This window comes from Oryctolagus cuniculus, chromosome 5, assembly GCF_051225735.1.
Source record: "Oryctolagus cuniculus isolate XC-2025 breed Fujian yellow rabbit chromosome 5, ASM5122573v1, whole genome shotgun sequence".
NCBI classification, from domain to species: domain Eukaryota; kingdom Metazoa; phylum Chordata; class Mammalia; order Lagomorpha; family Leporidae; genus Oryctolagus; species Oryctolagus cuniculus.
The window spans coordinates 45,721,892-45,745,574 of record NC_142871.1 but is presented as its reverse complement, the minus strand read 5'-3'; the positions used below and the strand labels follow the sequence as shown (position 1 = coordinate 45,745,574).

Here is a 23,683-nt window from a genome sequence, read left to right as displayed (position 1 = left end):
AAGAAAAAGATCTAGCTGCCTTAGGCTTGCAGTGTTGAATGGAAACAATCAGCTGATTTTGGATTGTATGGGCTGACATGTGGCTGTATGTTGCTTAGCCTCCTCCAGCAAACACAATCACTTTGGAGCTCAGGCTGGGATTTGCTGCCATTCATAACCAACTTGTTCTGAAGATTGCTCTTTGCAGAGTCCAGAAGAAATGGAAATCCATGGTGGATCCCATAATTGTATCTTTACATTTTCATTTCTTTTCCTGGTTCACCTCATCTGATACTTCACCTGCATTGTTCTTTTTAGGATCTATTCTTGTTAGGATCTAATGTATTAGAGAACATAGAAGTCAAGGACTTAATCCAAGTTCTAGTATAATGGAATTGTATAGTTAAGTAAGCTTGGGGGTATAAAAAGTCACAAAGAAACAAGGTGTCTTCTCTGTTGGCCAGTCATTATCTTGTAATGTATTACAAGATACAACTGCAGTTTCAGTCTCTAGGGTAGTATTATACTATACAGCATTCTCAAATTTATTCTGACAATCTATCTCTTGGTTTTAGTGTCCCATGAAATCATGACCTCTAAGCTATTGACTTCAATCTTCTCTTAGACCATGCTTTGGAGAACACTGCTACTCCTTTCCAATCTCCATAGATAGTGTAAATTTAAGAAAAATATTCTAGATGTATTCGTTGCATATGATATCCACCAATTAACCTGATGCTTGAACCTACTGTATAGAATTACTGGATAATAATATCATATGAAGCAAAACTAAGATGTATTGAATACTTACAGGCAATAGATGAACACTTTGTTACATTATTTCATTTAATCCTCACAAAAATCCTGTGAAATGGACTGTCATCCCAATTCTACAAGAGATGAAAATTAGGTTAAAAACTTACTGAGGGTCACACAGCTACCAAGTAAGACAAATGAGATTCTTAGCCTTTATTCTTAGCCATTAGACCCACTGTATTGATTTAATGTCTCCAAATAATATCTAAATTAGTTTGATCTTAGTGTTTCCTTGACTCAGTAATTATGTATAATCATTGATTGCCTATTGAAAATCAATCTAGCTTTTAGGAATAAAACCTTAATAAAAATAGAAATGCATATGCTACTTTTTCATTTCCAATTTGTCAAGACACTTTTGGGCTAATTCAATATATTCAGAGAATTTTACATTTTAAAAGAACAGGTTATGAAGAAAACTGTTATTTACAATTTTAAATAATATATTATTTGGTGAGGATATTTCTAAAGACACTAATACCCATGAACTTCTAAGGCATAAATTTCTTATCTAAGTCCCTGAAGGAACTATTTAGCTCTCAAACATTCCCTATTTGAATTAACTGAAGGCCAGCAGTGGTGGATCCAAAAACACTTGGAATCTTCTCTGCAAGGAGATAGAAGTTTGACAGTGCCCAGTGGAGAAATCGGTATTCTTACATCTTTTTTTGTAGCATGTCATCACTCCTTTTCCTGTCCTGGTGTCAAAGTTCAAAATATATATATGCTGTATTTCATTGACACCAAGATGCTATTAATTATTATATACACCACTGGTAGAGTAAAAGATTTTCAGAATATAAATATATATTTATATTTATATATATAAATATTATATAATATTATATATTATATATAAACATGCCAGTTTTAATAAGATATATTCAGATTTCCGTAACTTTGTGATTTTAAGTGTATCTTGTGATTGAATCAGACTGAGGTAGAATTAACAAATCAAAGTGGCAGTTTGTAGAATGAGAGGAAAAGAGAAGTTAAGGTTGATTTTAGGTTGGCTGAGTGAAGTACAAGGTTTGTTGGACCTGGGAAGCAAATTAAGATTATACCATGCTGTGAAGTTTGTTTAAGATGCTCTCGATTATGTGGGTCAAGTTCAAAACCTTGTTGAATTAGTTGGGGTTGCCTTTAAATGGGTCAACCTCTAATCATGCCTTATTTGTCCCTCTGGTGTATTTACAGGTACTGAAGATGGATGGGCATCATTAGGTATCTCTTATTATATTGTCCCACAAATATCTTAACCGTGAGTTTTTCACAGTAATATTTTTCCATTCTTGTCTCAGGGTGGTATCTATTTGAAGACTTCATGACCTTGTCTAAATGTTCATATTTTACTTAAATTATTCTAAGTTGTTCCAGAAAAAATAAGATTTCCCCTTTGACATTTTTCTGGTTATGAAAATTATACATGTTAATTAAAGGCAACTTGGAAAATGTTGGCATAAAAGAGGTGACTTAAAGTCATCCAGAATTGCACATCTACATATAGCTGCTTAGTTTGAAAATGTGTCAAACCTTTACTTCATACATTTTTTCATATAAAACTTAATCATATAGTATCTATAGGTTGAATTCTTCCTCATTCAAATTGACATTGTGAATATAGTATGATTAAACAAGTAGTCTGGACAGATAAATACACACATATTCAGTAGTTGGATTCAATGAAAGAAGTGCTTATTTCTTATAACTTAAAATCACATTCATGCATGTTATTAACAGCATAGAGAACAGTTTTATAGTCTGTTGTATTAAGGAAATGTATTACTATATAGAACACACAAGGGATTTACAGGCCTAATTCTTACATATCAGTATTTTTGCGTAGTTATAATACTGTATGATCAAGTGATTACAGATGTTTGCAAGTTTGTAAAAGGAAATTATACAAATTGCAATGGAAAATAACAACCCCCAAATCATAGCAGTTCTCATATATCAGGTACCGTATTTCAACATTAGTTTTCTTTTATGGGCATCATCATTTATAATCTTATCTAGTATATATGAAAGCTGTTTCCTCGTGGTATTCCAGGCAGCCTGGAATTCTATTGCCATAAACCACAGGATTAATATGTTAAAGGTCATCTTAAAAATACATGGTGCAAGACAAATAACACATGCTTGGTGAATGCCTGACTGACCACTGTCTGGATAGCTGTTCTTACGTTTCTCAAAAATCAGGTAGAAATGTAGAACACAAGATGGTAGGAACCAGTAGGTACTTATGGCAATGTGATTATGTTGATGAGAAGCAAAGCAAAAAAAAAAAAAAAAGTATGAGGGAGACTCAGAAAGGAGCCAGAAAAATAATTTCCACAGGTAAAGTTATCTAATTCTTCCTTTTCCCAGAGATAATATTTTTAAAATATTATTTTCTTGTGAATTTTTTCTTTTTCTTTTTTTGAGATCAATCCCTAGATCTATTAGGTGGAAACATGAGTTGGTTGTACATTTATAACTGAGGCTAAAGCTTTCATTTCAGATATTATGTATGAATCATCAAGTAATTGATGAGAAAAAGTATCTGGGAAAATTTCTGAGATGGGATGATGACAAAAGAAAGGAAATAGCTTCTTAATCTTGATAATAACTCCGGTCTTAGTTATGGCTTAAGTGAAAATTGACCTCTTGGACAGCATATTGATAAATAACAGGAAGTAGATTCCTTAACCTATTTTATTCTTTCTTATATATAATCAAGTAACTCAAAGGCACTTAGAACTGCAAGGAGATACCTTTGTCCTTTAAAGCAAAGTTGATTGCCTAATCAATATAATGAGATATAGACATCTTAAACTCGAGTTTGGTTAATGAGATTGTCCAGTAGTACCCCTGATGCAGGACACTGATTCATCAATGTCACTGGGCACTTAGAATGAACTGTCACAGTCCTCCATGTGTGCTACTTTATAGAATAATGGAGAATGCAACCATGATGCTGAACACTTGCACAGTCAAAGAAAAGCTGACAATTCAATGATTTCTTTTTAAATAACAGTACTTATTAATCACAGTTTTAAAATTTCTGACTGCAAAATGAGCCATTTTAAGTGAAATATTATATTGGGATAAATACTTTTTTTGTAATTGTGAAAGAAAAAATTAAACCATATTCATTTGTTTACCAGTATATATAACTTCATTATATTTTCTTAATTTCCAATCATTACCTCAATAAATCACCTACTTCTAATGTCACTTATGGGATTAAGTTATTGCATTTCCAGTTATAACATTAATGGAAAGTTGTTAATGGAAGCTTGAATCATCTAAAGTATCCAGAGTTTTAAAATGACAAATCTATTATTTATCATGAATGATAGTTCTACAGTTTAATATAGCTCCTTTTCCTTTTCAAAATGCTGATCATTCAGATTAGTTTTTCATGCAAAGTAAGAAGAGACAATAGTAACCAAGATAAAAATGTGGATTGTCAAAGACACCTTCTAGTCATTTATACATACAGCTCATTTCTCACTAGATGAACCATAACAGAAATTAGAAATGAGATATAATTTTAGTTTGGTGTTTGTATCAGTTCATTTTCTTAATATTTCAGTTGCCTTGTGCCTTATTGCATTAAATAGTGAATACTGTTCTTATTAAAGAAATGTAGGCGATGTTTGCTTTGAAAGTGTTATGGAGTTGAAAGTTGATGGATCTGGGCTTTTCATCTGTCAAAATTTTCTATTCTTTTCATTACTACCACGATTACCTTTTTGTCCCCACACTTCCATCTTAATTAGAGCTAATATAATGGAGTCCATTTCTATATTTATTCAGATAACAATAGGCACACTATTTTTGATTCCATTGTGTCGCTAAAACATTTAAAATTAGATTGAGAAATGATACATACTTACTTTGGCATTACCTGTAGATAAAACATTATCTCTTTTATCCATAATCAATTTTTACTTGCTGGATTATTCTAAAAAAATTTTGAAGGTGCCAGCATTTTGCCATAGCAGGTAAAAGCTGCTGCCTGTGATGCCACATTCCCATACAGGTGCTAGTTCATATCCCAGTTGTTCCACTTCTGAACCAACTCCCTGCTAATGGCCTGGCAAAAAGTGGAAGATGGCCCATGTGTTTGGGCCACTGCCAACCACATGGGAGACATGGATGAAACTCCTGGTTTCAATCTGTCCCAGCCCTGACCATTGCAACCATCTTGGGAGTGAACCAGTGGATGGAAGATCTCTTTCTCTTTCCTTCTCTCTGTATCCTCCCTCCCTCCCTCCCTCCCTCCCTCTCTCCCTCTCTCCCTCTCTCTCCTTCTATCTCCTTCTCTCTCTCTCTCTCCTTCTCTCTCTCTCCTCTCTCTCTCTCTCTGTCACAATGACTTTTAAATAAATAAATAAATATTTAAACATATACAAATACACCAAGAGAAAGAGAGGTCTTCTGTTTATGCACTCCTTAAATGGCTGCAATACCCCAGGGATAGACCAGGCCAAAACCAAGAGACAGGAACTCCATCCAGGTCTTCCACATAGGTAGCAGGGACAAATATTTGTCATCTGCTTCCTCTCAGGTACAATAACAGGAAGCTGGATCCAATTGCACACTAGCTGGGACTTGAATTGGCAATCTGATATGGGATAAGAGCATATCAAGTGGTGACTTTCTCATTGTGCCACAATACCTGTCCCTAATTCTCAATATTTCTAAACATCAGAGGCTGTATATATATATAAAGGTCATTTTCATTAAGAGTCAAATATATGCAAAAGTATATCTGATAATTTAATGAGTTTTATAATAGCTTCCTATATCTCAGTCAGCTCAGTTCTCTCCTCATTCCCATTCTTCCCCCTATACTTCTCCCTCCTTCCCCCAACACCTATATTTGTATGTCTGTGTGTACATGAGTGCACACTGTGCATATTAATTACTTCATTTTACTTGCATGATAGCATTGCTTACCCTGGCTATTTCTGTGTTCTTTATTCTGATCTATAAATCTCATATTAGTCTTTAATATGTGTTTATGAGCCATCAATTTTTAGGCTTTTCATATTTTTAGAAGGCAAACAAAGTTAAGTCAAGATGACTAACAGGATTGTAGTAAGAAGTTGGGCTGATAAAAATTAAATAGGGAACACATAATTCCCCTTCAGAGCCATCCTTTTAAAATAGCTAGTTATTATGAATAAAAACAGTATTATTAAACACTTTAAATTTTGTAATAGAGATATTTACTTCTTTGCCTGCCAACTTACATGTTATCTATATTATGTACCAACAGGCATTAACAATTCGAGATAAACTTTAAGTTCTAGAACAGTTATAGAAACATGGGAGTCATATAATCTATTAAAGTGTTATGCAAATTTTTACTAAAGCTTCAAAAGGCAATCATTAGCAAAAATTTGTGTTTTCAAAGTCTTATAGGGGCATTCCTTTATCCTGCCAGTCTCCCATACAATGCCACATTCTTAGTAACATTGGTGCATGGTAGTTCCTTGCTTTCACTGTTCTCATGCCACTGGACTGCAGGCATTATTCATTGCCGTCGCCTCTTCCACACCACTCTCTAGCCCTTCTTCATGAAAGCATGCACCTCTGGGCCACATACCTTCTTGCTGTACCCTTGACAGTGCTTCCCCTTTTTCCCTGCCCCCTCCATTTGACTTCCTAGGTTTCTTGAATAGTTTAGCTCTTGCCTCTCACTTTCTTCAGTATTACCCTTGTCATAATCATCAGTGATTTCGACATCTCAAAATCCCAGTAGATGGGCTATCTAATTATTCACCTCCACATGTTGACCACTCTGACCCTCTCTCCTTCATAGATCATGTCTATCATAACTCTTACATCCACTCGATGAGCAGATCCTGTCATGGCTCCATTTTCTCAATTTCAAACTACCTAATCTCTACCACGATGCCAATTTCCATCTTGCTCCCGGTAGTTCTCTATGTTCAAAAGTGCTTTCCTTACCCTGGGATTCTGATGGTACAAGTTTTCACTTCTCTCTTTTTCCCCTTTTTTCATTGCCTGGCTATGCTGCCACCATTCCCTGGCTTACTGTATTTCTCACTTATTCCCGTGACTGACTTTTTTTCTTGTTTTCTCAAACTTCTGCCATTTTTTGCCCTCAGACTTCCTTGTCCTTTGGACAACTTGATCCTTGCTTCACTGAGAAAATTTAACTACTTACAAACGTTAAGATTTTCGTCACCATATTTAAATATCTAAATGTGATTTGACTCTATCTACTATTGATTAACTGCCCATAGTTTTATTAAAGTGAACTCTTTCAGGTGTCTACCACTGTCCATCTTGCCTACTCAAGGACACTGATCTAACAAATATTACCTAATCCTATTGCAATAGGAAAATACATCATAATAGACTTGCTCATAAAATATTTTTAGAAAATTAAGATCAGTATTAAGAGTATGTATGAAATGTAGTATGAAGGTATGTTTCTGAGAGTAATATGTAGGATATATTCATATAGTATATGATATAAATAAATGTTGAATTTAAATGATAGACATGATATTTAGGGAATCAGTTGTATAAGAACTGTGCAGAAATTGACTCACGATAAGACTTAAAGGGGATATTTTTTTCTTTTTTTAAAAAGATTTATTAATTTATTTGAAAGGCAGAGTCACAGAGAGGCAGAGGCAGAGGCGGGGGGTGGGTGGAGTTCGGTCCTCCATCTGCTGGTTCACGCCCCAGATGGCAGCAACAGCCGGAACTGTGCTGATCCAAAGCCAGGAGCTTCCTCGGGGTCTCCCACATGGGTGAAGGGGCCCAAGAACTTGGGCCATCTTCTGCTGTCCAAGCCATAGCACAGCACTGAATCAGAAGAGGAACAGTCAGGACTAGATCTGGCGCCCATATGGGATGGATCAGAAGTAATTTTAGCAGGATTTGAACTATGCACTCTAGTATTGGATGTAAGCATCCCAAATGGAAATTTAACTTGCACCACAATGCCCATTCCTAGAATATTTTAAAAGTATGAACTATAATTACATTAACTTTTCTCTCATATCAGAAATAATTATCTAAGATTTTTAAAAATCATAGTCTTCCAAATTTTAAGTTGGTAAATGGATCCTTGTGAGAAATAAAACTATTTATCTAACAGTTAATTTGGGATCCTTTGCATAAGCAGTCACATGATATATCCTTGGGTATTGGGGAAGAAAAAAGTGGTCTTCTGATAAGCTGGTATAGAGCATTAATTTGGAAACTAAAGCTATCCCATTACAGTTTGTAAAAACCTTAAGATTTAATAAATGCATAAATGAAGGTACTAAAGTACCTTAAATTGTCTTTATTTTTAAAGATTTTATTTACTTATTTGAGAGTCAGAATTATAGAAAGAGGGAGATACTAGAGAAAGATCTTCCATCTGCTGGTTCTCTTCCCCAAATGGCCACAATGAGAGGAGCTGGGCCATCAAAAGCTAGGAGCCAGGAGCTTCTCTCAGGTCTCCCACACAGGTGAAGGGGCCCAAGCACTTGAGCCATCTTCTACTTTCCCAGGCCATAAGCAGAGAGCTGGACTGGAAGAGGAACAGCTGGACATGAACTGGTGCCCATGTGGAATGCTGGCACCACAGGCGGAGGTTTAGCCTACTATGTCACAGTGTCAGCCTCTTTCTTAAAAGAACTTACGAGTAAGCAATAGTTCCATTTGTGATAAGCATGTCATTTCTGCTCTTTTCCCTCCTCTTCGAAAATACAAGACCCCAAGTAAGGTTTATTAAAATACAAATTTTGCAAGGGAAAATATGTAGCTTAATTTTAAGATCTGTCACTCATAAATGACACACTTTCAAGAGTTTAGATCCTATTAAGATACCCTTAACACATTATTTCTCATTGTCCTTTGTATAGGACACCTATAAAGACTTGAATTGAGCAACAAAACTTACCAATTTGGTAACTTTGAAATAAATATTGTGTTGTTGAAGTATATCTAGAATTGAAAACTTAGGGCTTAATGGGTTAATTTACAGTTTACTAACTGAAGATTTCAGTCTGGGAGAACATTGGCTGTGAGCTTCAGCCAACATGTTTAAATCAGTGAAATAAAAAGTACAAGCATCAGAAGGAAATTGGCCATGCTGAAATCCTTTAAACTGAGCTAGTGTTGATATTAGAATGATTAAACACAGAAAAACATTACATATTGCCTTTAGGTATCAGTCTTTACCCCTGGGGTCTTCCTTTTGCATAATATGAAACATTGCTACAGTTTCAAATATACTGTTTTTATTTTGACATAAAAATCATGAAAAATACTATATGTAGGTTTCCAAGTTAATGACAATGCTGTGAATGACTGAAAAGCATGAACTGACACTACATATCATATATATTCATCATTTGAAAAGTTGTTGACAGTTCTCTTGTTGTGGAACAATTTGCTATCCATTATAGATTCAGGTAAACACATTAGAAAGACATCTATGTGAATGGATTTTATGAACTCAGTTGTTGAAATGCTGCCTTACTTTCCAAGAATGATCTAAGCAGTGTGGTACCTTTTACATGCCTGTAGTTCTTCCCTAGAAAGGGTTAATGGAAATAACATCCAGCCATGAAAGTCATCTTTTACACTGACTAGAACACAACCTAGGATCAAGACATTCTGCAATGTAATTCAATGACCCCTTAAATGAAACATTTGAATCAGCTGTTAAATTCCTATATAATGTTTTTTAAAAGTTTTTATTTATTATCCAAATAATGTACGTTCATTGTAGAAAAATTTTAAATGGCAGGGGATCTGTACTTGGATTCTGCAAATAAAATATTTTGAATCTATGATTAACCTTCCAGCTTGACCTGAATCATCAAGCATTCCCATAATGAGTTCATTTCTGCAAAACAGACACTCATCTTTAGCAGTTAATATTTTCAATAATATGGAGAAAAAACTGTAGCAGTTCAACCTAAGACCTTCCACTTTCAAAATCTTTGTAAGAGCCATACTTATCCTGTTAGGATAAAAGTGGCAGTGACCACTGCTATATAAGATTACAGTCGATGTTGTGCTGAACTGATTGAGCATGGGGTTAGTATAAATTAAACCACCAGGGAAACTGTTCCTTTCTAACTGCTTATCACTCAAAAGTATTGAAGTCAATTGATTTTATTAAACCAGCAATGAGGAAAATAATCCAGAAGTATGGTCATACTTTTCTGGGAACAGTGGGAATTGCCTATGCTTATTTTAAGTGGATTCACAAAAAATATTCTTTGCTGTAAGTTTCCTATTTAAAATATTTTAATGTTTTAGTTTAGCTCAAGTCAAACAATCTTCATAAAAGTTTATTTAATTTCTGTAGTGGATTTGAATTTTACATAATTATAAAAATTTCAAGTAAGGAAAGAACATAAAATATTAACTGTTGAGGAGCTCAGTTTAGCTTATAGGTCTGCATTTTATGCCCAGTGGAGAGAAGCTTAATCTTGCAACTGAAGGTAACTGAGTTGCCTCGTTTTAAAATTCAGTTGAATTACCGCAGTCAGTTCATATTCCACTTTCTTGCCCACCATTTGCCTCCTGCATCCTCTAGCAGCTTCTGAGTTCTGGAGAGTTTTAATGAGTATATCAGGTACAGGATCTGGGTTTGTGACTGACTCTTGGTTGCCTTCTGTTCCTGTTGTCTTTGGATGAGATGGGATTCCTCACATCAAGAACTGTTCTCTACCTGATGATGCAGTTACTGCTGAGGTGCAAAATCCTATCATAGCCTCTACTTCTCACATTCATGTACTCAGTGTTGTCCTAAAACCAACCTAGGTGCCTTTTCAGATAATTTTGATTTTTGAAGAAATTTACAAGTTTCCTGACATCTCACCATTCTCAGTTTTCCGCTTACAGTGCACTTGTTTATACAAGATTGAGTGAGGCTATTCTCAGTTTGAATCTAGGAACTTTTCTTCAGATAATAATTTTCCATAGATGTCATATTTTTTGTAGGTTCTTTGTAAGAATTGTAATATCATACTGTGTCTTGTGCAACTCATCTGCTCTGAGATTTTCCAAAAGCTTCTTACTATACATACTAGACTTTGCTAGATTTGTCTCCTGCAGCCAGAGCAACTCCTGTACCTACTACCAGAATACATCGATGTTCTGTAAACTTCACTTTCCTTCTTTTCCTAACTACTGGTAAAATTCTCATCTCCCTTGGATGAGAAAACAGGTCTACATAATCATGAATTCCTTTCCATCCTATGTTTTTGTGTTTGATGTGATTAGCATATTTTATGTCTTAACACAGAAATAAAATAAGAAAACCTTAAGGAAATTTAAGACCAGAACATGATCATTATTTTCATTTTTTCATCTTTCCTAAATGTGTTTCTTGACAGAGGATGAGAGAAGGGAAAAATTAACCAGAAAAACCACACAATTGAATATCAAAATGTTATGCTGCTACAGTTAAATTAACATATTCAATAAATGTGAAATAGCATCTTTGTGTTTTAATTTCATAAAGAATTTAGATTTTATGGCTCTTATTTTCAAGAACAAACACCCAATTTGTTGTATTATGCCTGAAGAAAGTAAGAAAAATAATTAGGCCATAAATTTGAGGATGGCTGTATTCTAATATAATAGCAAATTTATAATTTGTGCAGTGTTCATTCTGTCTCAATTACTATTTTTGCATTTTACATGTATTATCACAATAATCAAACAAGGCAGATAAAATTTTTTTGTTTTTCATTTTTATCAATGAAAAATGTGACAAAAAGAAGGGAACAATCTGGCCAAGAATCACTAATATGCAAATAGAAAGACCAAGTCCAAATTCAGATCTTGTGACTCCAAAAAACACACTGAACAATTACACTGAATTCCAATAAAATGATTCAACCTTCTAATTTTGTCCCATTCTGAATGTTCTATCCATTTTAATAGCAAGGATATCTTACATCTTTATAAACCCACAGAATCTGTCAAGGCCTAAGCATAAAATCAAATATAAATACATGCTGGATTCAAGAGTGCACTGTACTTAAAATAAAAACAGCAGCCACAAAACTACTCACAATTAAAATAAATTCTAAGCAAAGTAGGAATACAATAAAAATTCTTATAATAAGTATTTTCTAACTTAAATGTCTAACTTACATGTAATATGTCACAATGATTAAATCAAGAATAGCAGGATGTCCAGCATTCTACATCTACTGAAAATTTCTGCAGATTTTACTCAGACAGTACAACAACATAATACAAAAATAAGTATAGATTGAAAAGTAGGAAAGACAATTAAACCTATTTGCACATATACATTGAACCAAGAATCAGTATCAGATTATGTAAAGAAGTCTAAATATCACTTAGAAAAAATAGACACTTTTTCAGAAGAGTAGATAAAAATAAAAGAGTAATTTCATCATTCATAAGTAAATTGAATTTAAAATTACATCATTGTTAGTACTCTACATATTGAGAAAAATTGAAAATTATTTATCTCTGTAGGATTGACCAGGATTTTAAGAATTGGTATTTATGTACTATTGGGAGTGGCACAAGTTGGTACAATCACGTTAGGAAACAACTGACACCTATCATAAGACGTAGCACTTCTACTAGGTAAATATACCCTAGAGTGATTTCTGCTTCTATGTACAAAGACACATGTATGAGGGTGTTTTTGTAACATCATTCATGATAGCAAATGAAAGTAGTCCAAATTAGAATGAATGAACACACTGGTATATCCACACACTATTCTTAGGTAAAAATGAATGAACACATCCATATCTTCATGGATAATTCACACAAACCAAATATTATACAAAAATATAAATCACAAAACTGTATCCATTATGGTTCTCTTTACAAAAATATTTTTAAAAAAAGTCCGGGCTAATTGTATACTATTTAAATCACCTGAACGTAGGTGAAAAGGAAACTGTGGAAGAAAGCAATAACATTCGTGGACAAAGCACATTATCTTTTAATGATCTGGAGTAAAGAAAGAATTGATATTGGGGAGGAGAGGAGTGTTCAAACCATTGTTAAAACTCCATCTCTTATACTGGGTTCTGATTACATGGCTGTTAGATTTATTGTTATCCTTTAAACTCCAAGTCTGTGCTACAACCATCCCTTTTTTTGAATGATATGTCACAATAAAAAAAAAATACTGTTTCATCCCTGGTGACACTTGTATTTGCACTGATTTCATTACATTTGTACTGTACTTTTTCACCAATTTCATTGTGTGATAGTACTTGTTAGCACAGAATGTAACATGTTGGGAATTTTTAAAAAGCATCTCTTATTTTCTTTTTCTAAAACTTTTATTTAATAAATATAAATTTCCAAAGTACAACTTTTGAATTATAGCGGCTTTTTCCCCCCATAACCTCCCTCCCACCCGCAACCATCCCTCTCCCATCCCATTCTTCATCACAATTCATTTTCAATTATCTTTATATGCAGAAGATCAACTTAGTATATACTAAGATTTCAACAGATTGCACCCACAAAGACAGACAAAGTATGCAGTATTGTTTGGGTAGTAGTTTTACCATTAATTCGCACAGTACAACACATTAAGGACAGAGGTCCCACATGGGCAGCATCTCTTATTTTCTAGTACATTGTTCATTCAGAATACTGGAAACTGAGACATTCCAATCCATTATTAAGAGCGTTGGTATCATCTTCGCTAACCTGAAAATGTTGAAACAACATTGACTGGTGTTTTACCCTTGATCTATGAATGTTAAGGTTATTTAGAAAGCAAGCACTACCATAAGTGAACAAATGGTAGATAAAGAAATGGAAGAGGAAAAAAATTTGCACAGAATATAAAGGGGCTGGTGTTGTGGCACAGCAAGTTTAGCTCTGACTGCAGCATCCCATATGAGCCCCACTTCTATTCCTGGCTGTTCCACCTCTGGTTCAGAACCATAATAATGTGCCTGGTAATGCAAAAATGGCACAAGAGCTTGAGCCTCTGCCACCCATATGGAAGACCCAAATGGAGTTCCATGCTCCTGGTTTGGGACCCACCCAGCCAAGGCCATTGGTTCTATTTGAGGAGTGAAAGAGCAGATGGGATATGTGTGTGTGTGTGTGTGTGTGTGCCTCACTCTGTGTGACTCTGCCTTTCAAATAAATACATAAATCTTAAAGCAGTAATATCATCCAATTTTTTATCAAAATAAATGAAATGAAAAGACTAAAATGCTTGGATGAAAGATTTACTTAAAAAAAGGTTTATTCCAAATGATTCTTATAAGACCTTGAGGGATGATTACAAAACCCTTTGTTTTCAAATTTAATTAGGTAATATCTGAAAAATAAAAACAAAAACAGCTTTTCAAAGAAAAATGCTGCCAAAGTGATTTTTTTTATTAACTCTGGTAGTTTTGTAACATCTTCAGTTGATGCATGTTTGCTGTTGAAGCTTGTTCATTTTGTCTCCACAAGCTATTTCTTTTAATCCTTCTGTTTAATTGGCCATTACTTGCACTAGTAAAGCTATCAGTAGGAAGATATTTTGAAGTAATGGAATACTTAAATCTCAGCTGTGTTTCTTTTTCATATAATAGGCACTGGATATTTACGTGAGTAAAAAGTCCCCCTCCCAACTTAGAAAAAATGTGCAAAGCCTCATAACCCCTACACTAGTCATTGCTTTTCTGCTCTCTGTAGTTTCTTTGTTTTTTTTTTTTTTTTTAAGATTTATTATTTTTTTGAAAGAGTTACAGAGAGAGGTAGAGACAACGGGAGAGGTCTTCCATCCAATGGTTCACTCCCCAGATGGCCTTAATGGCCAGAGCCGCACCGATCCGAAGCCAGGAGCCAGGAGCTTCCTCTAGGTCTCCCACATGGGTGCAGGGGCCCAAGGACTTGGGCCATCTTCTGCTGCTTCCCAGGCCATAGCAGAGAGCTGGATCAGAAGTGGAGCAGCCAGGACTTGAACCAGTGCCCATATGGGATGCTGGTGCTTCAGGCCAGGGCTTTAACCCACTGAGCCACAGTACTGGCCCCATGCTCTCTGTAGTTTCAAAGGCAACTCCCCCATATAGAGCTAAAATTAAAATATAGAAGATAGATGTAGATATAGATATCCTATAATCATTCACTTTCCATTTTTAATGTTTGCCTGCTGAGTGTCTCCTACCTATATAACTGACTAAAGGTTTTCATTATTCCATTCATTTAAGTCTTTTAGATACTCAGAAACCCTCTACTAGTTATCTGTTTTGTACAAGGAATTGTGAGACAGAGTATTAGAAAATTATACTTTTGAGATTATATTTTCCATTTTAAAAATAGCTTTGTTGGGGAGGGGACAAAATAGCTTTGTTGAGATTAATTCAGATTTTAAAACTTTAGTTATTTTTAATTTATTCGGTTATATAGCTTTTGGAATATTTACAGCGTTATTCAACCATCACCACTATATATGTTAGGAAATTTTTGTCACAGCAGAAAGAAACTCCATATCCATTATCATTTACTCTCCTTTTCCCCTCCTCAACCCTTGGCAATCCTTAATCTACATTTCTGTCCCTTTGAATGTGTCCATTCTGAATATCTCATATAAACATAATATGCAGTCTTTTGGACTGACACTTTCCATTTAACAATTTTTTTTTTTTTAAGGCAGAGTGGACAGTGAGAGAGAAAGAGAGAGAGAGAGAGAGAGAGAGGTCTTCCCTTTGTCGTTGGTTCACCCTCCAATGGCTGCTGTGGCCAGTGCGCTGCAGCCGGCACACCGCGGCTATCCAAAGTCAGGAGCCAGGTGCTTCTCCTGGTCTCCCATGGGGTGCAGGGTCCAAGCACTTGGGCCATCCTCTACTGCACTGCCGGGCCACAGTAGAGAGCTGGCCTGGAAGAGAGGCAACCAGGACAGAATCCAGTGCCCCGACTGGGATTAGAACCTGGTGTGCCGGCGCCACTAGGTGGAGGATTAGCCTATTGAGCCATAGCACTGGCCATTTAACATAATGTTTTAAGGTTAGTAAATGTTATAGCATCCTCAATACTTCACCTGTTTAAATTGTACAGTAACATTTCATTGTGTGATTGTACTTCATTTTGTTTATCCATTCATCAGTTGATGGGCATTTGGGTCACTTTTTACTTCAGGGTCAGAATGAACGATATTCCAGTGAATATTCATACACAAGCTTTGAGGTGGGTATATGTTTATTTCTTTTGGAAATACAACAAGAGTGGAATTGCTGCTGTGATTCTGTTTTAGCTTCAAATGAAAATTTAATTGGATTTATTTTGTTCTGTTTGAATAGATTTAATTTTTTGAAAGTAGCTTTAATTTTTTATTTATCTAAGGTGAACCAATTTCATGTATTTCATACCAGACTGTGTGCTGCTGTGGTCAAGGAAGGCAGTGGAAGATGGCCCAAGTGCTTGGGCCCTGTACCTGCATGGGAGACCAGGAGGAAGCACCTGGCTCCTGGTTTCTGATCTGCACAGTGCACTGGCCTTAGCGTCCATTTTGAGAGTGAACCAACGGAAAAGGAAGACCTTTCTCTATGTTTCTCTCTCTCACTGTCTAAATCTGCCTGTCAAAAAATAATAATAATAATTTGATAAGTAGCTAATCAGTTTTGCTAAATGAATATATCATGTTACATTACCACTAGCATATATGAGAATAAGGAGGGAAGTTCCCTATATCCTCACCAATACTTATTGTCTGTTATTTTGATCATCGCCAATTTAGTGAAAGCGAAATATTCCCTTATTGTTGTTTTGATTTGAATTTCCCCAACTAAAGTTGTTGAGTATTCTTTCACGTTCTTAACTTCCATTTATCTCTTAGATAAATATCAATTTAGATCTTTAAAACTTGGTTTTCTTTTTGTTGAATTGTAAGGATACTTAATATATTCTAGATATAAGCCCTTTCTCATATATGATTTTCAAGTATTTTTTTTTCATTCTGTGAGTTATCTTTTTTTTTTTGATGATGATGATGATATGAACTGGGGCACCAACAGCTTTATCTCTATCCTTTCATCACTTGAATATTTGGCATTATACATAAGAAATCATTGTGACATAATGCCACAAAGGTTTGTTCCTATAAATTATTCTTTTTAGAGATTATAGTTTAAGCTCTTACGTTTAGATTTATGATCCATTTTGATAAAATTATTGTACATGTTGAGAGATGGTAGTCCAAATTCATTCTTTTGTATATGGATACCTAAGAGTTCCAGCATTGATTATTGAAAATGCTTTTCTTTCTACATTGGATTGTCTTTGAGAACAAAAAAAAAGTTAACTGTACACAAAATAATTTGTTTATGAACTCTTGATATAATTAAATTAATCTTTGTGTCCATTCTTACTACAGTATGACATGATCTTGATTAATATAGCTTTGTAGTAAGAGTAGAGCTCAGGAAAGATGTGTACCCCAATGTTGATAATTTTTAAAATTTTTTTGACCTTTCTGGATCCCGTGTAGATAAGTATACTTTTTTTTTTTTTTTTGGACAGGCAGAGTGGACAGTGAGAGAGAGAGAGACAGAGAGAAAGGTCTTCCCTTTGTCATTGGTTCACCCTCCAATGGCCCCACGGCCAGCGCACTGCAGCCAGCGCACCGTGCTGATCCGAAGGCAGGAGCCGGGTGCTTCTCCCATGGGGTGCAGGACCCAAGGACTTGGGCCATCCTCCACTGCACTCTCTGGCCACAGCAGAGAGCTGGCCTGGAAGAGGGGCAACTGGGACAGAATCCGGCACCCAGACCGGGACTAGATCCCGGTGTGCCGGCGTCGCAAGGTGGAGGATTAGCCTAGTGAGCCGCGGCGCTGACCAAGTATACTTTTTTGTCTCTTACTTTTAAATTATTTCTAATAGTAAAACGAAGAACTCAGTACAATTCACTAAACATAGATTTTTACAGTTTTTAACATTTTGCAATAAAAATTTTATGTTAGATAAATATACTTTCCAAATTTATTTGTATTTTAATGTCTATGATAAAAAAAACAAATTTAGTTACACTACTTATAGGCAAGTCTTCTCATTTTTAAGGTTCAGATATGACTATCATAAACTATTAAGCAATCTTTCTATAAATTATATAAGCATGAAATATTTCATGTAAACTTTTCTATGGTCTGCTTTATGAGTTTACAACATCACCTGGTACTCATTTCATATCGTAACCATCTATCACCATGTTTGAATGAACTCATTATAATGATATATAATATCATATAATTCATATAATATATATAATATATAATATCATATAATTCATATAACCAGTGACAAAGATTAGCATTTAGAATAATCATTTTGTCATTACATTCATTTCTGAGTGAACATGTTTTGTGCATATCTTTGTATATTTGTACAAACAGATTTAGATCACAAGCACAATGTCAGGTTTTATTTATATTGGAATCGTGACATTACTGAATAGAAATATATTTAAATATTATTGAAATTCAGGCTTTGTCTATTACATTTATTACATTGTTTTTTGGGTGTTTTTTTTTTTTTTTGGACAGGCAGAGTTAGGGAGACAGAAAAGTCTTCCTTCTGTTGGTTCACCCGCTAAATGGCTGCTATAGCCGGCACGCTGCGCCGATCCAAAGTCAGGAGCCAGGTGCTTCTCCTGGTCTCCCATGGGGTGCAGGGCCCAAGCACGTGGGCCATCCTCCACTGCCCTCTCAGGCCACAGCAGAGAGCTGGCCTGGAAGAGGAGCAACCGGGACAGAATCCAGCGCCCTATCCAGGACTAGAACCTGGGGTGCCGGCTCCGCAGGCAGAGATTTGCCAAGTGAGCTGCAGCGCTGGCCAACATTGGTTTTGCTTAGAAAAATACTAACTTACTCCTTGTAACAACCTCATCATGTAAATACCCCCTTCCAATTAGAAATGAGAAACCTGAATGTCAACCTACCTATTCTGTATAAACTAAGGAAATCTATTTAGAATCTAAACTTTGATAGCATAATGAATTGCTTTATAATGTATATGTTGATTTTTATGCCGCATACACTGATATTATTCTCTTACTCCTAAGTTTTAAAATAACTTGTTTTAAAATTTTAAATGTTTTCAAGCAAATTAGAGATGATTTTTTTCATAATCTTTTTCTCAGGATCTTTGGTTTTAGTTTTCTCCTCGTGATTGTTTTTATTGTGACATAAATATAGAGTAATTTGTTAGAATAACATAAGTTAATAAGTATAGAATAAAATAGAAACTATTAGAAAATAAAGAATATAATCTATTATTTAATCAATGTAACTTCTTTCATGGGATCTTCATTTTATCCATTACAGAAATTTGTTTTTCTGTGTACATTTGCCCAGGTTTGGGTGGGGGCAGGGAAAGGAAGGAAAACTTCATCATTCATAATATCTATTTTTTTTTTTTTTTTGACAGGCAGAGTAGACAGAGAGAGAGAGACAGAGAGAAAGGTCTTCCTTTTGCTGTTGGTTTTCACCCTCCAATGGCCGCTGCAGCCAGCGTGCTGCGGCCTGTGCACCACGCTGATCCAATGGCAGGAGCCAGGTACTTCTCCTGGTCTCCCATGGGGTGCAGGGCCCAAGCACTTGGGCCATCCTCCACTGCACTCTCTGGCCACAGCAGAGAGCTGGCCTGGAAGAGGGGCAACCGGGACAGAATCCGGTGCCCCGACTGGGACTAGAACCCGGTGTGCCGGCGCCTCTAGGTGGAGGATTAGCCTAGTGAGCCGCGGCGCCGGCCGCATTCATAATATATAAATGCTACTCACAAAATTTTACATAGACTTTTAGTATTAAGCTAGTACTTTTGAATATAGTTATTATTTAAGATAATAACTCATGTATAATCATAGTAATGAATACTATAAACATAAACAGACATAAAATTGATCAATTTTTACATATATAACTGACAAAAGAATTTCTAAATACTAAATTTCAAATACCTATTTCATCTCTCCCATGAATACAGAAATTTGGGTGAATATTTGGATTATTTCCAGTTTCAAGGTTATGAATAAAATGGCTACAAACACTTACAAATATCTTTTGGGGAATATATACACTAATTTCTGATTTGTACTTTTGCACTACTACTATTGTTGCTTGATCATCAGGATACATATATTTAGCTTCAGAAAATATTGCTAAAGATTTTCTCAAAGTACAGTTTCACTAGCAATGTCAGATTTCCAGTTGCACTGCATCCTTGTCAGAATGTGATACTGTCTTCACTTTTCATTTTACCTATTCTACATGTGTTTCACAGCATCACACCCCAGTTTAATTTGCATTTTCCTAATGAGTCATGATATGTAAGCACCTTTTAATTTTCTTCTTAGGCATCTTACTATTATCTTCCATGAAGGGCTTCTTAAAGATTTGCTAGATTTTGAAAATAGAGTTGACTGTTTATACATTTATTTTTTTTTTACTTTTATTTAATGAATATAAATTTCCAAAGTACGATTTATGGATTACAATGGCTTCCCCCCCATACCGTCCCTCCCACCCACAACCCTCCCCTTTCCCACTCCCTCTCCCCTTCCATTCACATCAAGATTCATTTTCGATTCTTTTTATATACAGAAGATCAGTTTAGCATACATTAAGTAAAGATTTCAACAGTTTGCTCCCACACAGAAACATAAAGTGAAAAATAATAGATGATTTTTTTAAATGATGATGAAATCAGATCAGACCTATTGTCATGTTTAATCCCAGTGAGAGTCAAGTTGGGAGTTGATAATTTTTTTTTTTTTTTTTTTTTTTTACAGAGGATCAGTTTAGTATGCATTAAGTAAAGATTTCAACCGTTTGCACCCCCATAGAAACACAAAGTGAAATATATTGTTTGAGTACTCATTATAGCATTAAATCTCAATGTACAGCACATTAAGGACAGAGATCCTACATGAGGAGTAAGTGCACAGTGACTCCTGTTGTTCACTTTACCAATTGACACTCCTGTCTATGGCCTCAGTAATCTCCCTATGCTCCAGTCATGAGTTTCCAAGGCTATGGAAGCCCTCTGAGTTCTCCGATTCTTATCTTGTTTAGACAAGGTCATAGTCAAAGTGGAGGTTCTCTCCTCCCTTCAGAGAAAGGTACCTCCTTCTTTGAAGACCTGTTCTTTCCACTGAGATCTCACTCACAGAGATCTTTTGCCAGAGTGTCTTGGCTTTCCATGCCTGAAATACTCTCATGGGCTTTTCGGCCAGATCCGAATGCCTTTAGTGCTGATTCTGAGGCCAGAGTGCTATTTAGGACATCTGCCATTCTATGAGTCTGCTGAGTATCTCACTTCCCATGTTGGATCACTCTCCCCTTTATTTATTCTATTGGTTAGTATTAGCAGGTACTAGACTTGTTTATGTGCTCCCTTTGACTCTTAGTCCTTTCATTATGATCAATTGTGAACTGAAATTGATCACTTGGACTAGTGAAATGGCATTGGTACATGCCACCTTGATGGGATTAAATTGGAGTCCCCTGGTATGTTTCTAACTCTACCATTTGGGGCAACTCAGCTTGAGCATGTCCCAAATTATATATCTCTTCCCTCTCTTATTCCTACTCTTATGTTTAACAGGGATCACATTTCAGTTAAATTTCAACACTTAAGAATAACTGTGTATTAATTACAGAATTAAACCAGTCATATTAAGTAGAACAGACTAAAAAACTACTAAGAGGGATAATGTATTAAGTTGTTCATTAACAGTCAGGGCTATGCTGATCAAGTCACCGTTTCCCATAGTGTCCATTCCACTTCAACAGGTTTCCTTTTTGGTGTTCAGTCAGTTGTCACCGATCAGGGAGAACATATGGTATTTGTCCCTTTGGGACTGGCTTATTTCACTCAGCATGATGTGTTCCAGATTCCTCCATTTTGTTGCAAATGACTGGGTTTCATTGTTTCTTACTGCGGTATAGTATTCTAAAGAGTACATATCCCATAATTTCTTTATCCAGTCTACCATTGATGGGCATTTAGGTTGGTTCCAGGTCTTAGCAATATACATTTATTTTTAAGACTTTTAAACTATACTTCCATATTCTAGATTTAAATTCTTTATATACTTCTTGAACACTGTTTTGTTTTATACATAACATCTTTTGGATAGGAGACATTTTTAATTTTAACAAAGTACAATTAGTCATCATTTATTTTTAATACTTTATTTATTTATTAAAAAAGTGAGGGAGACAGGAGGAGAGAAGGAGGGAAGGGGTCTTCCAACTGCTGTTTACTCCCCATATAGCCACAACAGCAGGGCTGGACTAGGCCCAAGACAAGAGCCAGGAGCCTCATCTGTCTTCCACGTGGGTGGCTGCTCTTCCCAGGCCATTGGCAGGAAGCAAGATTGGAAGTGTACCAGCTGGGGACATAAACCAGCACTCATATAGAATGCTGGCATCACGGGCAGCAATTTCACTAGCTACATCGTAATGCCAGCACCAGTCATCATCACTTTTAAAGTATTGTGTTGTCAGTCCTATTTGTGAAATCTTTCTTATCCAAAGCCATGAAGTTTCCTATAGAATTTTTTTTTCTTTTGTATTTAGATAGATAATTTATCTCATTATTAGTGTATGTGTGGTGTGAGGTAGGATTATTTGCCTCACAGATGTCCAAATGACTTACACTATTATGTAGATAATGACTTTGTTAGGCCCCTGAATTCTATGGAACCTTTGCTCTAATTGCCTGTGTTTTGTTAAGTGAAGTCCTTGCACCAATACCACATGACTTAATGCAGTTCCATAGGTCTTGAGAAGTTGTTATTTTAATGTCTTATATTACATTTTTTTCTTTAAAACCATTTTATGTACTATGCAATTTAGATTTCCACATGAATTTTAAAATTATATTTTTAATTTCTATTTTGTTTATGCATATATGTGTATTAAGGGATAATTTTAACTTTCTTTAATATTTGAGACTATAGAACATGTTATATTCCTCTATTTGAAGTCTACTTTCATTTCTTTCAAGAAGTATTTCCCTGATCGATGGCAACTAAATGAGCATCTAAAATGATACCCATTGAAGTGAAATGGACACTGTGAGAGACAATGACATGATCAGCCCTTGTCTAGACTGTTGAGGAACAACTTACTATTTTATTCTGTCGCTCCCCCTCTTCGTGGAGGAACGACACAGGACCCTGCGCTGTTCTTTTGTCTGCTCGGCCCTCCCCGGGTTTGCTGCTGGTTCTTCCCGGGTTGGCTACTGTCCCTTCCACCTCCGTGGAAGGGCGGTTCCCCCTGCCACATTCCCCACTTCCGCGGGGGAGCGGCACACCGCCGGCCGGCTCTCTCGGGGGCTGCACAGGTGTTCCCCTTAGATGTTCCCCTTAGATGTTCCTGGTGCATGTTGTCTCTCTCCTCCTTTATAGTCCTTCCACCAATCCCAACTCTGCTACCCACACACCGAGTACGCTGTTCTCCTCCAATCAGGAGCAGGTCCTGCTGTTTATTGGTTGAACTGGAGGCAGCTGTGTAGAAGCTGTTTTCTCCTCTCCCAGCGCCATATTGTGGGAGAGCAGATGCATAGAATAAGTCTTAATTCCAGTAACTTAGTCCAGTCCGGGTTGCTCCCCACATATTCCTTTTAGTATTTTTGTTGTTGTTGTTGTTGCTCGGTTTATCCTACTTAATACCACTTGTTGAACTCTGTAATCAATACGCAATCATTCTTAGGCGTTTAAAAATTAACAGAAAAGTGATCTCTGTTAAACATAGGAGTGGGAATAAGAGAGGCACAGGCTCACTCGGCCTTACCTCCAATGGTGGAACTAGAAATGTGCCAGGGGATTTCAACTCAGTCTTATCAAGGAGGCATGTACCAATGCTAGTGCACTTGGTAAAGTGATAAGTATAAGTACATA

At 35.9% G+C, this 23,683-nt stretch overlaps 1 protein-coding gene across 9 annotated transcripts in view; it reads left to right on the top strand.

Moving 5' to 3' along the window:
• Positions 1–23,683, top strand: part of NKAIN2 (sodium/potassium transporting ATPase interacting 2) — a 1,166,031-nt gene that overhangs the window by 386,165 nt on the left and 756,183 nt on the right. For 3 of the 9 annotated variants that reach the window (XR_011388543.2, XR_016234502.1, XR_016234503.1), the window contains exon 2: positions 1,993–2,056. The exons of the other annotated variants lie outside the window; for them this stretch is intronic. The gene's annotated coding sequence lies outside the window, so the exon portion shown is untranslated. The remainder of the gene's footprint in view (positions 1–1,992; positions 2,057–23,683) is intronic. 9 annotated transcript variants of the gene reach the window in all.